At 42.6% G+C, this 12645-nt stretch overlaps 1 protein-coding gene across 4 annotated transcripts in view; it reads right to left on the bottom strand.

Annotated features, from left to right (window-relative positions):
* The window catches only part of LOC143135078 (mitogen-activated protein kinase kinase kinase kinase 3-like), a 102922-nt gene that overhangs the window by 64052 nt on the left and 26225 nt on the right, over positions 1-12645 (bottom strand). The gene's annotated exons all lie outside the window — the stretch shown is intronic.

The raw sequence follows: 12645 nt of genomic DNA, 5'->3' as shown, positions 1-12645 counted from the left end.
CCTTCATTTTATTGTCAAATGTATACTTGGAGTTTTTCTTGTGTGTTTACCAATACACATTTTCACCATGTGAATGTGACTGGCAAAGATGTAGGATTGACAGTGGCTTAGTGGGATAATGCCTTGTACTGGTCATCCTTATGTTGAGTGTTCAAATCCCACCTGAAGCATTAGTGTTAAAATACTGTTGGGTTGTGGAGGTTAGCATACTAGAATAGAATGCTGTTGGGTTGTGGAGGTTAGCACACTATAACATTACAGCATTACAGCTACTTGTCAATATGGACTTGTAGTGCAAGGCAAGTATAACTGTATAATTATACGCTGTTTATCTTATTGACTCCGACACAGAACCCACCACCACAAATACAATTCAATTCTGTGGGAAACACTGCCTTCCATTATCAAACCCTTCATCTTATCCACAACAAATAAATAGTCCTGTAGAATCAAGTATTGTTAGAATACTGTTGGGTTGTGGAGGTTAGCACACTATAATGTTATAGCACAGGGTAATCCTAATTTTATGCATCAAATTTATTCCAATCCAACTCAAAAGTTTTGAACGACACAAAGTGAAGGTTTTATCCAGATCAAAACCAAGAATAGATTATGTGATCTAATCCAATTTCAGAATCCTTGTTTCCCTTTGAACAACCCATTTTCAAGATTTGATCCAATCCGATAGCTGAAAACCGGTAACTGAAATCCGATAACCGAAATCCGATCACGTTTCTTTTGAACAATTGTGCCCAAACAATCAAAGCATATGTAAAACTAAAAAGCTATGCCATCATGTTCGTTTTGCTCGGACCCCGTAAATCACCGCTTGCGGTTATATTTGGGGGCCAAGCAGCGAAGCTGCGAGGCAACCCATAGTGATTCTACGTATTCTTATTATTATTATTATTATAACGAAACGCTAATTTGCCATTAAACCATACAGTAAAAAGTTGGGATATTCGGCACATTGATTCGGTTCAGTCATATCTTTAATTTATCAAAGTTTCAAGTCTGCACTTTGAGTGCTCTAGCGCCACCAACATTTCAAATTTTTTATTACATCTATGCACATAACGTTTGAATGGTACACCACATTTTGAACATTAAGGTATATTTGGAATCCTTGGATGAGACCGAACTCAACGCAGATGTCAATTTATGGGGTAAACGTAATTGATCAGGCTGCCATATTGGATTTAATCAAAAACACCTAAAAGGCATCAAAGTTCGCAAAGTTTGTCCGATTTTCACGAAACTTGACGCAGATGATCTTCAGACTATGACTCACAAATGTTATTGCTTTTCGGAGCCATATTCAAAACCCATCGCCCGTCGTGACCAATCAAGTTTGGCGGCGAAGCCGCCAAACAGGAATTGAAGTGATCTCAGCAAGGCTTTCGCGTATCAACACCAAACTCAGTACAGGGTCTCAGGACCCAATTAGGAGGAGGCTCAATAAATTTGGTGACTTTTGACCTATAGGTGGCGCTATAATTACCAAAATTACGTTTTAGCCTGTAACGGGTCATGTGTTTGGAATTAAAGCATATTAGTGATATCTGTTAATACCTTGAGAGGTCCTTAGGCTGCCACATGCCAACATGTGACGTCAACATAAATGATCCAACCGCCATATTGGATGTCATCAAAAACACTTAAAAGGCATCAAAGGTCACAAAGTTTCTCCGATTTTCACGAAACTTGACGCAGATGATCGTCAGACCATGTCTCATAAATGCATTGCTTTCTGGAACCATATTCAAAACCTGTTGCCCGTGACAACCAATCAAGTTTGGCGGCGAAGCCGCCAAACAGGAAGTGAAGTGATATCTCAGCAATGCTTTCACATATCAAAACCAAACTAGGTATATAGGTTCAGGACTCAATCAGGAGGACACTCAAGAAATGTGGTAAATTTTGACCACTATGTGGCGCTATAATCACAGGAAGTGGGCTCATATTTCTGCAATGCTTTCACGTATCGAAACCAAACTTGGCTCATTGACTCGGGACCACATCCTGAGGACATACAATAATTTTAGCGACCTTTGACCACTAGGGGTGCTATAATTTGCAACACTTTCTCGTATCAACACCAAACTTGGTATATGGACTCGTGACTACAACCTGAGGACGCACAATAAATGTGGTGACTTTTGACCACTAGGGGTGCTATAATTATCAACACTTTCTCGTATCGACACCAAACTTGGTATGTGGACTTGTGACTACAACCTGACTATGCACAATACATTTGGTGATGTTTGAGGTATGCATATGTATGGGGGGTTATTGGGGTGTGTGGGAGAGGAAGTTTATCTTTGTATATGTGTGTGTGTGGGACGGGTGGTTAATTGGGTGTATGTATAATGTAGCAACATTGGGTTGCCATGACAACTCCTGCTCAACTGCTTGGCCCCCACATTGCTGCTTGCAGCTATATTTGGGGGCCAAGCAGCGAAGCTGCGAAGGCACCCATTGTGTTTCTATTTGTTCTTATTGGGGGCCAAGCAGCGAAGCTGCGAAGCCCCATTGTTTTTCTATGATTTCTTATTATTATTATTATTATTATTTAACATCTTTCTTCCGCCATGGGAGTCTATGGCAGCCTATAGAACCGTCTTGTAAAAAGTTGTGAAATTTGGCACACCGATTGGGGACAGTCCCATGTTTAATTTCACCAAGTTTTATGTCAGCACCTTGAGCACTCTAGCGCCACCAACAGGCCAAAGTTGGACGTGCGTTCACGCACGTAACTTTTGACCCGTTCAGCCGATTGTCAAAAATGAGGTACCATTGGAATCCTTGGACCAGGCCGAGTTCAACGCACCCTATGACGTCATTTTCCGCCATGATGGATTTTCCGCCATATTGGATTTTAGTGAAAGTGAAACTAAAACTTCACAGGTCACAAATTTTGTCCAATCGTCACCAAACTTGACATACATGATCTTCAGACCAAGCCTAACAAAAGTTGTGGTGTTTTGTCTTCGGAACTATAAACGTTCGCGCGTAACAGCCAATCGAAGTTTGCGGCGAAGCCGCCAAACAGGAAGTGAGCTCATATCTCAGCAACCCATTCATCTATCATAACCAAACTTAGTACATGGACTCAGGACCCAATCAGGGGGACGCTCAAGAAATCTAGTGACCTTTGACCTCTAGGGGGCGCTTTAATTAAGAAACATGCCTTTTGGCCTGTAGCTGCAGTTGTGCTTAGAATTATAACTCACTAGTGGTGTCTGATAATACTGTTGGAGGTCCTTAGGCCGACACAAGCCAACTTGTGATGTCATCGTAATTTATTCGGCCGCCATATTGGATTTAATCAAAAACACGTACGAATTTTCGCAGGTCACAAATTTCAGCTGATCCTCACCAAAATTGGCAGAGAGCATCTTCAGACCATGCCTTATCAGTGTATTTTTTTCTGGAACAATTGACAGAAGCGTTCGCCTGTAACAGCCAATCGAAATTTGCGGTGAAGCCGCCAAACAGGAAGTGATTTCATATCTCAGCAACGCTTTCATGTATCAAAACCAAACTTAGTACATGTACCTGCGACCCCATCGGGAGGAAGCTCAAGAAATTTGGTGATATTTGACCTCTAGGGGGCTCCGTAATTGACAAAATTGCATTTTGGCCAGTAGTTGCTGATGCACATTATTTTGCAATGGAAGTCAATGGCAGCCCATAGAACCGTCTGGTAAAAAGTTATACAATTTTGCACACTAATTGGGGACAGTCCAATAATTCATTTCACCAAGTTTCATGCCGGCACCTCAAGCACTCTAGCGCCACCAACAGGCCAAAGTTGGACTTGTGTTCACGGACGTAACTTTTGACCTGTTGACCCGAATGGCAAAATGTGGTATCATTGGAATCCTTGGGCCAAGCCGAGTTCAACACACCCTATGACGTCAATTCTTGACCTCTATGTTTAAATCACAGCAAGTGTGATCATATCTCAGTCAATCTTTTATTTTTGATGTGAAACTGATGACAGCAAGTTCCATCTAGTTCATTCTAATGTGTGCGTGCAAGGGTGGGACGGGGTGGGATGGGCAGGGGCGGTTGCGGCGGTGGGCTGGCTGGGAGAGGGGGTGGCGACACTCAGCCCTGGTTCAGCTCCACAAAATCAGTTATGTTTTGATGTGAAACTTGACCTTGTAACTCAGCCAATCTTGGGTTGTATGGCATGGAACTTGCTGTGACTGCTTAAGGCTATATGTCTGATGCAACGGCTTTGACTTACATGGCAAATCTGGCCTGCTGAACTTTCTGCTTGGCCCCCACATTGCTGCTTGCAGCTATATTTATTGGGGGCCAAGCAGCGAAGCTGCGAGGCAACCCATAGTGATTCTACGTATTCTTATTATTATTATTATTATAACGAAACGCTAATTTGCCATTAAACCATACAGTAAAAAGTTGGGATATTCGGCACATTGATTCGGTTCAGTCATATCTTTAATTTATCAAAGTTTCAAGTCTGCACTTTGAGTGCTCTAGCGCCACCAACATTTCAAATTTTTTATTACATCTATGCACATAACGTTTGAATGGTACACCACATTTTGAACATTAAGGTATATTTGGAATCCTTGGATGAGACCGAACTCAACGCAGATGTCAATTTATGGGGTAAACGTAATTGATCAGGCTGCCATATTGGATTTAATCAAAAACACCTAAAAGGCATCAAAGTTCGCAAAGTTTGTCCGATTTTCACGAAACTTGACGCAGATGATCTTCAGACTATGACTCACAAATGTTATTGCTTTTCGGAGCCATATTCAAAACCCATCGCCCGTCGTGACCAATCAAGTTTGGCGGCGAAGCCGCCAAACAGGAATTGAAGTGATCTCAGCAAGGCTTTCGCGTATCAACACCAAACTCAGTACAGGGTCTCAGGACCCAATTAGGAGGAGGCTCAATAAATTTGGTGACTTTTGACCTATAGGTGGCGCTATAATTACCAAAATTACGTTTTAGCCTGTAACGGGTCATGTGTTTGGAATTAAAGCATATTAGTGATATCTGTTAATACCTTGAGAGGTCCTTAGGCCGCCACATGCCAACATGTGACGTCAACATAAATGATCCAACCGCCATATTGGATGTCATCAAAAACACTTAAAAGGCATCAAAGGTCACAAAGTTTCTCCGATTTTCACGAAACTTGACGCAGATGATCGTCAGACCATGTCTCATAAATGCATTGCTTTCTGGAACCATATTCAAAACCTGTTGCCCGTGACAACCAATCAAGTTTGGCGGCGAAGCCGCCAAACAGGAAGTGAAGTGATATCTCAGCAATGCTTTCACATATCAAAACCAAACTAGGTATATAGGTTCAGGACTCAATCAGGAGGACACTCAAGAAATGTGGTAAATTTTGACCACTATGTGGCGCTATAATCACAGGAAGTGGGCTCATATTTCTGCAATGCTTTCACGTATCGAAACCAAACTTGGCTCATTGACTCGGGACCACATCCTGAGGACATACAATAATTTTAGCGACCTTTGACCACTAGGGGTGCTATAATTTGCAACACTTTCTCGTATCAACACCAAACTTGGTATATGGACTCGTGACTACAACCTGAGGACGCACAATAAATGTGGTGACTTTTGACCACTAGGGGTGCTATAATTATCAACACTTTCTCGTATCGACACCAAACTTGGTATGTGGACTTGTGACTACAACCTGACTATGCACAATACATTTGGTGATGTTTGAGGTATGCATATGTATGGGGGGTTATTGGGGTGTGTGGGAGAGGACGTTTATCTTTGTATATGTGTGTGTGTGGGACGGGTGGTTAATTGGGTGTGTGTATAATGTAGCAACATTGGGTTGCCATGACAACTCCTGCTCAACTGCTTGGCCCCCACATTGCTGCTTGCAGCTATATTTGGGGGCCAAGCAGCGAAGCTGCGAGGCAACCCATAGTGATTCTACGTATTCTTATTATTATTATTATTATAACGAAACGCTAATTTGCCATTAAACCATACAGTAAAAAGTTGGGATATTCGGCACATTGATTCGGTTCAGTCATATCTTTAATTTATCAAAGTTTCAAGTCTGCACTTTGAGTGCTCTAGCGCCACCAACATTTCAAATTTTTTATTACATCTATGCACATAACGTTTGAATGGTACACCACATTTTGAACATTAAGGTATATTTGGAATCCTTGGATGAGACCGAACTCAACGCAGATGTCAATTTATGGGGTAAACGTAATTGATCAGGCTGCCATATTGGATTTAATCAAAAACACCTAAAAGGCATCAAAGTTCGCAAAGTTTGTCCGATTTTCACGAAACTTGACGCAGATGATCTTCAGACTATGACTCACAAATGTTATTGCTTTTCGGAGCCATATTCAAAACCCATCGCCCGTCGTGACCAATCAAGTTTGGCGGCGAAGCCGCCAAACAGGAATTGAAGTGATCTCAGCAAGGCTTTCGCGTATCAACACCAAACTCAGTACAGGGTCTCAGGACCCAATTAGGAGGAGGCTCAATAAATTTGGTGACTTTTGACCTATAGGTGGCGCTATAATTACCAAAATTACGTTTTAGCCTGTAACGGGTCATGTGTTTGGAATTAAAGCATATTAGTGATATATGTTAATACCTTGAGAGGTCCTTAGGCCGCCACATGCCAACATGTGACGTCAACATAAATGATCCAACCGCCATATTGGATGTCATCAAAAACACTTAAAAGGCATCAAAGGTCACAAAGTTTCTCCGATTTTCACGAAACTTGACGCAGATGATCGTCAGACCATGTCTCATAAATGCATTGCTTTCTGGAACCATATTCAAAACCTGTTGCCCGTGACAACCAATCAAGTTTGGCGGCGAAGCCGCCAAACAGGAAGTGAAGTGATATCTCAGCAATGCTTTCACATATCAAAACCAAACTAGGTATATAGGTTCAGGACTCAATCAGGAGGACACTCAAGAAATGTGGTAAATTTTGACCACTATGTGGCGCTATAATCACAGGAAGTGGGCTCATATTTCTGCAATGCTTTCACGTATCGAAACCAAACTTGGCTCATTGACTCGGGACCACATCCTGAGGACATACAATAATTTTAGCGACCTTTGACCACTAGGGGTGCTATAATTTGCAACACTTTCTCGTATCAACACCAAACTTGGTATATGGACTCGTGACTACAACCTGAGGACGCACAATAAATGTGGTGACTTTTGACCACTAGGGGTGCTATAATTATCAACACTTTCTCGTATCGACACCAAACTTGGTATGTGGACTTGTGACTACAACCTGACTATGCACAATACATTTGGTGATGTTTGAGGTATGCATATGTATGGGGGGTTATTGGGGTGTGTGGGAGAGGAAGTTTATCTTTGTATATGTGTGTGTGTGGGACGGGTGGTTAATTGGGTGTGTGTATAATGTAGCAACATTGGGTTGCCATGACAACTCCTGCTCAACTGCTTGGCCCCCACATTGCTGCTTGCAGCTATATTTATTATTATTATTATTATTATTCCGCCATTGAAGTCAATGGCAGCCCATAGAACCGTCTGGTGAAAAGTTGTGAAATTTGGCACACTGATTAGGGACAGTCCCATGATTAATGTCACCAAGTTTCATGATGGCACCTCAAGCACTCTAGCGCCACCAACAGGCCAAAGTTGGACGTGCGTTCACGCACGTAACCTTTGACCCGTATGGCCGATTGTCAAAAATGAGGTATCGCTGGAATCCTTTGACCAAGCTGAGTTCAACGCACCCTATGACGTCAATTTCCGCCATGATGGATTTTCCGCCATTTTGGATTTCATCAGAAACACTAAAAAGTCTTCACAGGTCACAAATTTTGTCCGATCGACACCAAACCTGACACACTTGATCTTCAGACCAAGCCTCACAAAAGTTATTCCTTTTCGTCTTCGGAACTCAAACCGTTCGCCCGTAACAGCCAATCGAAGTTTGCGGCGAAGCCGCCAAACAGGAAGTGAGCACATATCTCAGCAACCCATTCACCTATCATAACCAAACTTAGTACATGGACTCAGGACCCAATCAGGGGGACGCTCAAGAAATCTGGTGACCTTTGACCTCTAGGGGGCGCTGTAATTAAGAAACATGCCTTTTGGCCTGTAGCTGCAGTTGTGCTTAGAATTGAAACGCACTAGTGGTCTCTGGTAATACTGTTGGAGGTCCTTAGGCCGACCCATGTCGACTTGTGATGTCATCGTAATTGATTCGGCCGCCATATTGGATTTAATCAAAAGCAAGTATAAGTTTTCGCAGGTCACAAATTTCAGCGGATCCTCACCAAAATTGGCAAAGACCATCTTCAGACCATGCCTTATAAGTGCCTTGCTTTCTGGAACAATTGACAGTAGCATGTGGCTGTAACAGCCAACCGAAACTTGCGGCGAAGCCGCCAAACAGGAAGTGAGCTCATATTTCAGCAACCCTTGCATGTATCAAAGCCAAACTTGGTGCATGGACTCAGGACCCAATCAGGGGGACGCTCAGGGAATCTGGTGACCTTTGACCTCTAGGGGGCGCTGTAATTAAGAAACATGCCTTTTGGCCTGTAGCTGCAGTTGTGCTTAGAATTAAAACGCACTAGTGGTGTCTGGTAATACTGTTGGAGGTCCTTAGGCCGACCCATGTCGACTTGTGATGTCATCGTAATTGATCCGGCCGCCATATTGGATTTAATCAAAAGCACGTACAAGTTTTCGCAGGTCACAAATTTCAGCGGATCCTCACCAAAATGGGCAGAGACTATCTTCAGACCATAACCTATCAATATATTGCTTTCTGGAACAATTGACAAAAGCATTCGCCCGTAACAGCCAATCGAAGTTTGCGGCGAAGCCGCCAAACAGGAAGTGAGCACATATCTCAGCAACCCATTCACCTATCATAACCAAACTTAGTACATGGACTCAGGACCCAATCAGGGGGACGCTCAAGAAATCTGGTGACCTTTGACCTCTAGGGGGCGCTGTAATTAAGAAACATGCCTTTTGGCCTGTAGCTGCAGTTGTGCTTAGAATTGAAACGCACTAGTGGTCTCTGGTAATACTGTTGGAGGTCCTTAGGCCGACCCATGTCGACTTGTGATGTCATCGTAATTGATTCGGCCGCCATATTGGATTTAATCAAAAGCAAGTATAAGTTTTCGCAGGTCACAAATTTCAGCGGATCCTCACCAAAATTGGCAAAGACCATCTTCAGACCATGCCTTATAAGTGCCTTGCTTTCTGGAACAATTGACAGTAGCATGTGGCTGTAACAGCCAACCGAAACTTGCGGCGAAGCCGCCAAACAGGAAGTGAGCTCATATTTCAGCAACCCTTGCATGTATCAAAGCCAAACTTGGTGCATGGACTCAGGACCCAATCAGGGGGACGCTCAGGGAATCTGGTGACCTTTGACCTCTAGGGGGCGCTGTAATTAAGAAACATGCCTTTTGGCCTGTAGCTGCAGTTGTGCTTAGAATTAAAACGCACTAGTGGTGTCTGGTAATACTGTTGGAGGTCCTTAGGCCGACCCATGTCGACTTGTGATGTCATCGTAATTGATCCGGCCGCCATATTGGATTTAATCAAAAGCACGTACAAGTTTTCGCAGGTCACAAATTTCAGCGGATCCTCACCAAAATGGGCAGAGACTATCTTCAGACCATAACCTATCAATATATTGCTTTCTGGAACAATTGACAAAAGCATTCGCCCGTAACAGCCAATCGAAATTGGTGGCGAAGCCGCCAAACAGGAAGTGAGCTCATATCTCAGCAACCCTGCCATGTATTATATCCAAACTTACTACATATATTCATGACCCCATTAGGAGGACGCTCAAAAAAATTGGTGACCTTTGACCTGTAGGGGGTGCTGCAATTAGCAATATTGCATTTTGATGTGTAGTTGCTGATGTGTTTTATTGATGTTTTACTTTTTGATGTGAAACTGATGACAACATGTTCCATCCAGTTCATTCTTATGCGTGCGTGCATGCAAGGGCGGGGCAGGACGGGGTGGGACGGGCAGGGGTGATTAGGTGAGGGGGGCTGGCTGGCGGAGGCGGTGGCAATACTCAGCCCTGTTTCAGCCCTACAAAATCAGCTATGTTTTGATGTGACACTTGTTGAAAGTGTGGATTGCGGGTGTCTGCTGAGTTCTATCTTGTCGCCGTGGCTACTCCGGCCTATACTGCTTGGCCCCCTCATTGCTGCTTGCAGCTATATTTATTATTATTATTATTATTATAACGAAACGCTCATTTGCCATTCAACCGTACAGTAAAAAGTTGAGAAATTCGGCACATTGATTCGGTTCAGTCATATCTTTAATTTATCAAAGTTTCAAGTCTGCACTTTGAGTGCTCTAGCGCCACCAACATTTCAAATTTTTTATTACATCTATGCACATAACGTTTGAACGGTACACCACATTTTGAACATTAAGGTATATTTGGAATCCTTGGATGAGACCGAACTCAACGCAGATGTGAATTTATGAGGTAAACGTAATTGATCAGGCTGCCATATTGGATTTAATCAAAAACACCTAAAAGGCATCAAAGTTCGCAAAGTTTGTCCGATTTTCACGAAACTTGACGCAGATGATCTTCAGACTATGACTCACAAATGTTATTGCTTTTCGGAGCCATATTCAAAACCCATCGCCCGTCGTGACCAATCAAGTTTGGCGGCGAAGCCGCCAAACAGGAATTGAAGTGATCTCAGCAAGGCTTTCGCGTATCAACACCAAACTCAGTACAGGGTCTCAGGACTCAATTAGGAGGAGGCTAAATAAATTTGATGACTTTTGACCTATAGGTGGCGCTATAATTACCAAAATTACGTTTTGGCCTGTAACGAGTCATGTGTTTGGAATTAAAGCATATTAGTGATATCTGTTAATACCTTGAGAGGTCCTTAGGCCGAAACATGCCAACATGTGACGTCAACATAATTCATTCGACCGCCATATTGGATGTCATCAAAAACACTTAAAAGGCACCAAAGGTCAGAAAGTTTCTCCGATTTTCACGAAACTTGACGCAGATGATCGTCAGACCATGACTCATAAACGCATTGCTTTTTGGAGACATATTCAAAACCGGTTGCCTGTGACGACCAATCAAGTTTGGCGGCGAAGCCGCCTAACAGGAAGCGAAGTAATATCTCAGTAAAGCTTTAACGTATCAACACCAAACTCAGTAGAGGGCCTCAGGACCCAATTAGGAGGAGGCTCAATACATTTGATGACTTTTGACCTATAGGTGGCGCTATAATTACCAAAATTACGTTTTGGCCTGTAACGAGTCATGTGTTTGGAATTAAAGCATATTAGTGATATCTGTTAATACCTTGAGAGGTCCTTAGGCCGAAACATGCCAACATGTGACGTCAACATAATTCATTCGACCGCCATATTGGATGTCATCAAAAACACTTAAAAGGCATCAAAGGTCACAAAGTTCCTCCGATTTTCACGAAACTTGACGCAGATGATCGTCAGACCATGACTCATAAACGCATTGCTTTTTGGAGACATATTCAAAACCGGTTGCCTGTGACGACCAATCACGTTTGGCGGCAAAGCCGCCAAACAGGAAGTGAAGTGATCTCAGCAAGGCTTTTGCGTATCAACACCAAACTCAGTAGAGGGCCTCAGGACCCAATTAGGAGGAGGCTCAATACATTTGATGACTTTTGACCTATAGGTGGCGCTATAATCACATGAAGTGGGCTCATATTTCAGCAATGCTTTCACATATTGAAACCAAACTTAGTATATGGACTTGGGACCTCATCCTGAGGACAGACAATAATTTTAGCAACCTTTGACCACTAGGGGTGCTATAATTTGCAACACTTTCTCGTATTAACACCAAACTTGGTATATGGACTCGTGACTACAACCTGAGGACGCACAATAAATGTGGTGACTTTTGACCACTAGGGGTGCTATAATTATCAACACTTTCTCGTATCGACACCAAACTTGGTATGTGGACTCGTGACTACAACCTGACTATGCACAATACATTTGGTGATGTTTGAGGTATGCATATGTATGGGGGGTTATTGGGGTGTGTGGGAGAGGAAGTTTATCTTTGTATATGTGTGTGTGTGGGACGGGTGGTTAATTGGGTGTGTGTATAATGTAGCAACATTGGGTTGCCATGACAACTCCTGCTCAACTGCTTGGCCCCCACATTGCTGCTTGCAGCTATATTTGATATTTGATATTGCTATATCATTATTATTTTGCTGTAGGCTTACCAACTTAATTTTTTTTTTATTTTAACTATTATAATGATCATATTCTGTAAGTCGCTTTTTAAGTCGCACAAAAGCGTCTGCTAAATACAATAACCATAACATTTAATTTTTGTCATCATCGAACAAACAAACCTACAACTTCATGTTGTGACAATAAAGCATAACTTATCTTATCTTAATACTAATTTACAGAGCAAATTATAATCATGATGTGGCATACTCTGACAGTGCCAGGCAAAGATTCCTATACTTTAAGAGATAACCAAGTAAAACTCTGTGCGGAACAATAACTAGATTAATTTGTCCACCAGAGGACACTGAT

This window comes from Alosa pseudoharengus, unplaced genomic scaffold, assembly GCF_046254945.1.
Source record: "Alosa pseudoharengus isolate Yale_2024_CS ecotype anadromous, Long Island Sound unplaced genomic scaffold, YU_APseudo_1.1 YU_APseudo_1.1_scf_1, whole genome shotgun sequence".
NCBI classification, from domain to species: Eukaryota; Metazoa; Chordata; class Actinopteri; order Clupeiformes; family Clupeidae; genus Alosa; species Alosa pseudoharengus.
The sequence above is the reverse complement of the archived record's forward strand: the minus strand, read 5'-3'. Positions and strand labels throughout refer to the sequence as shown.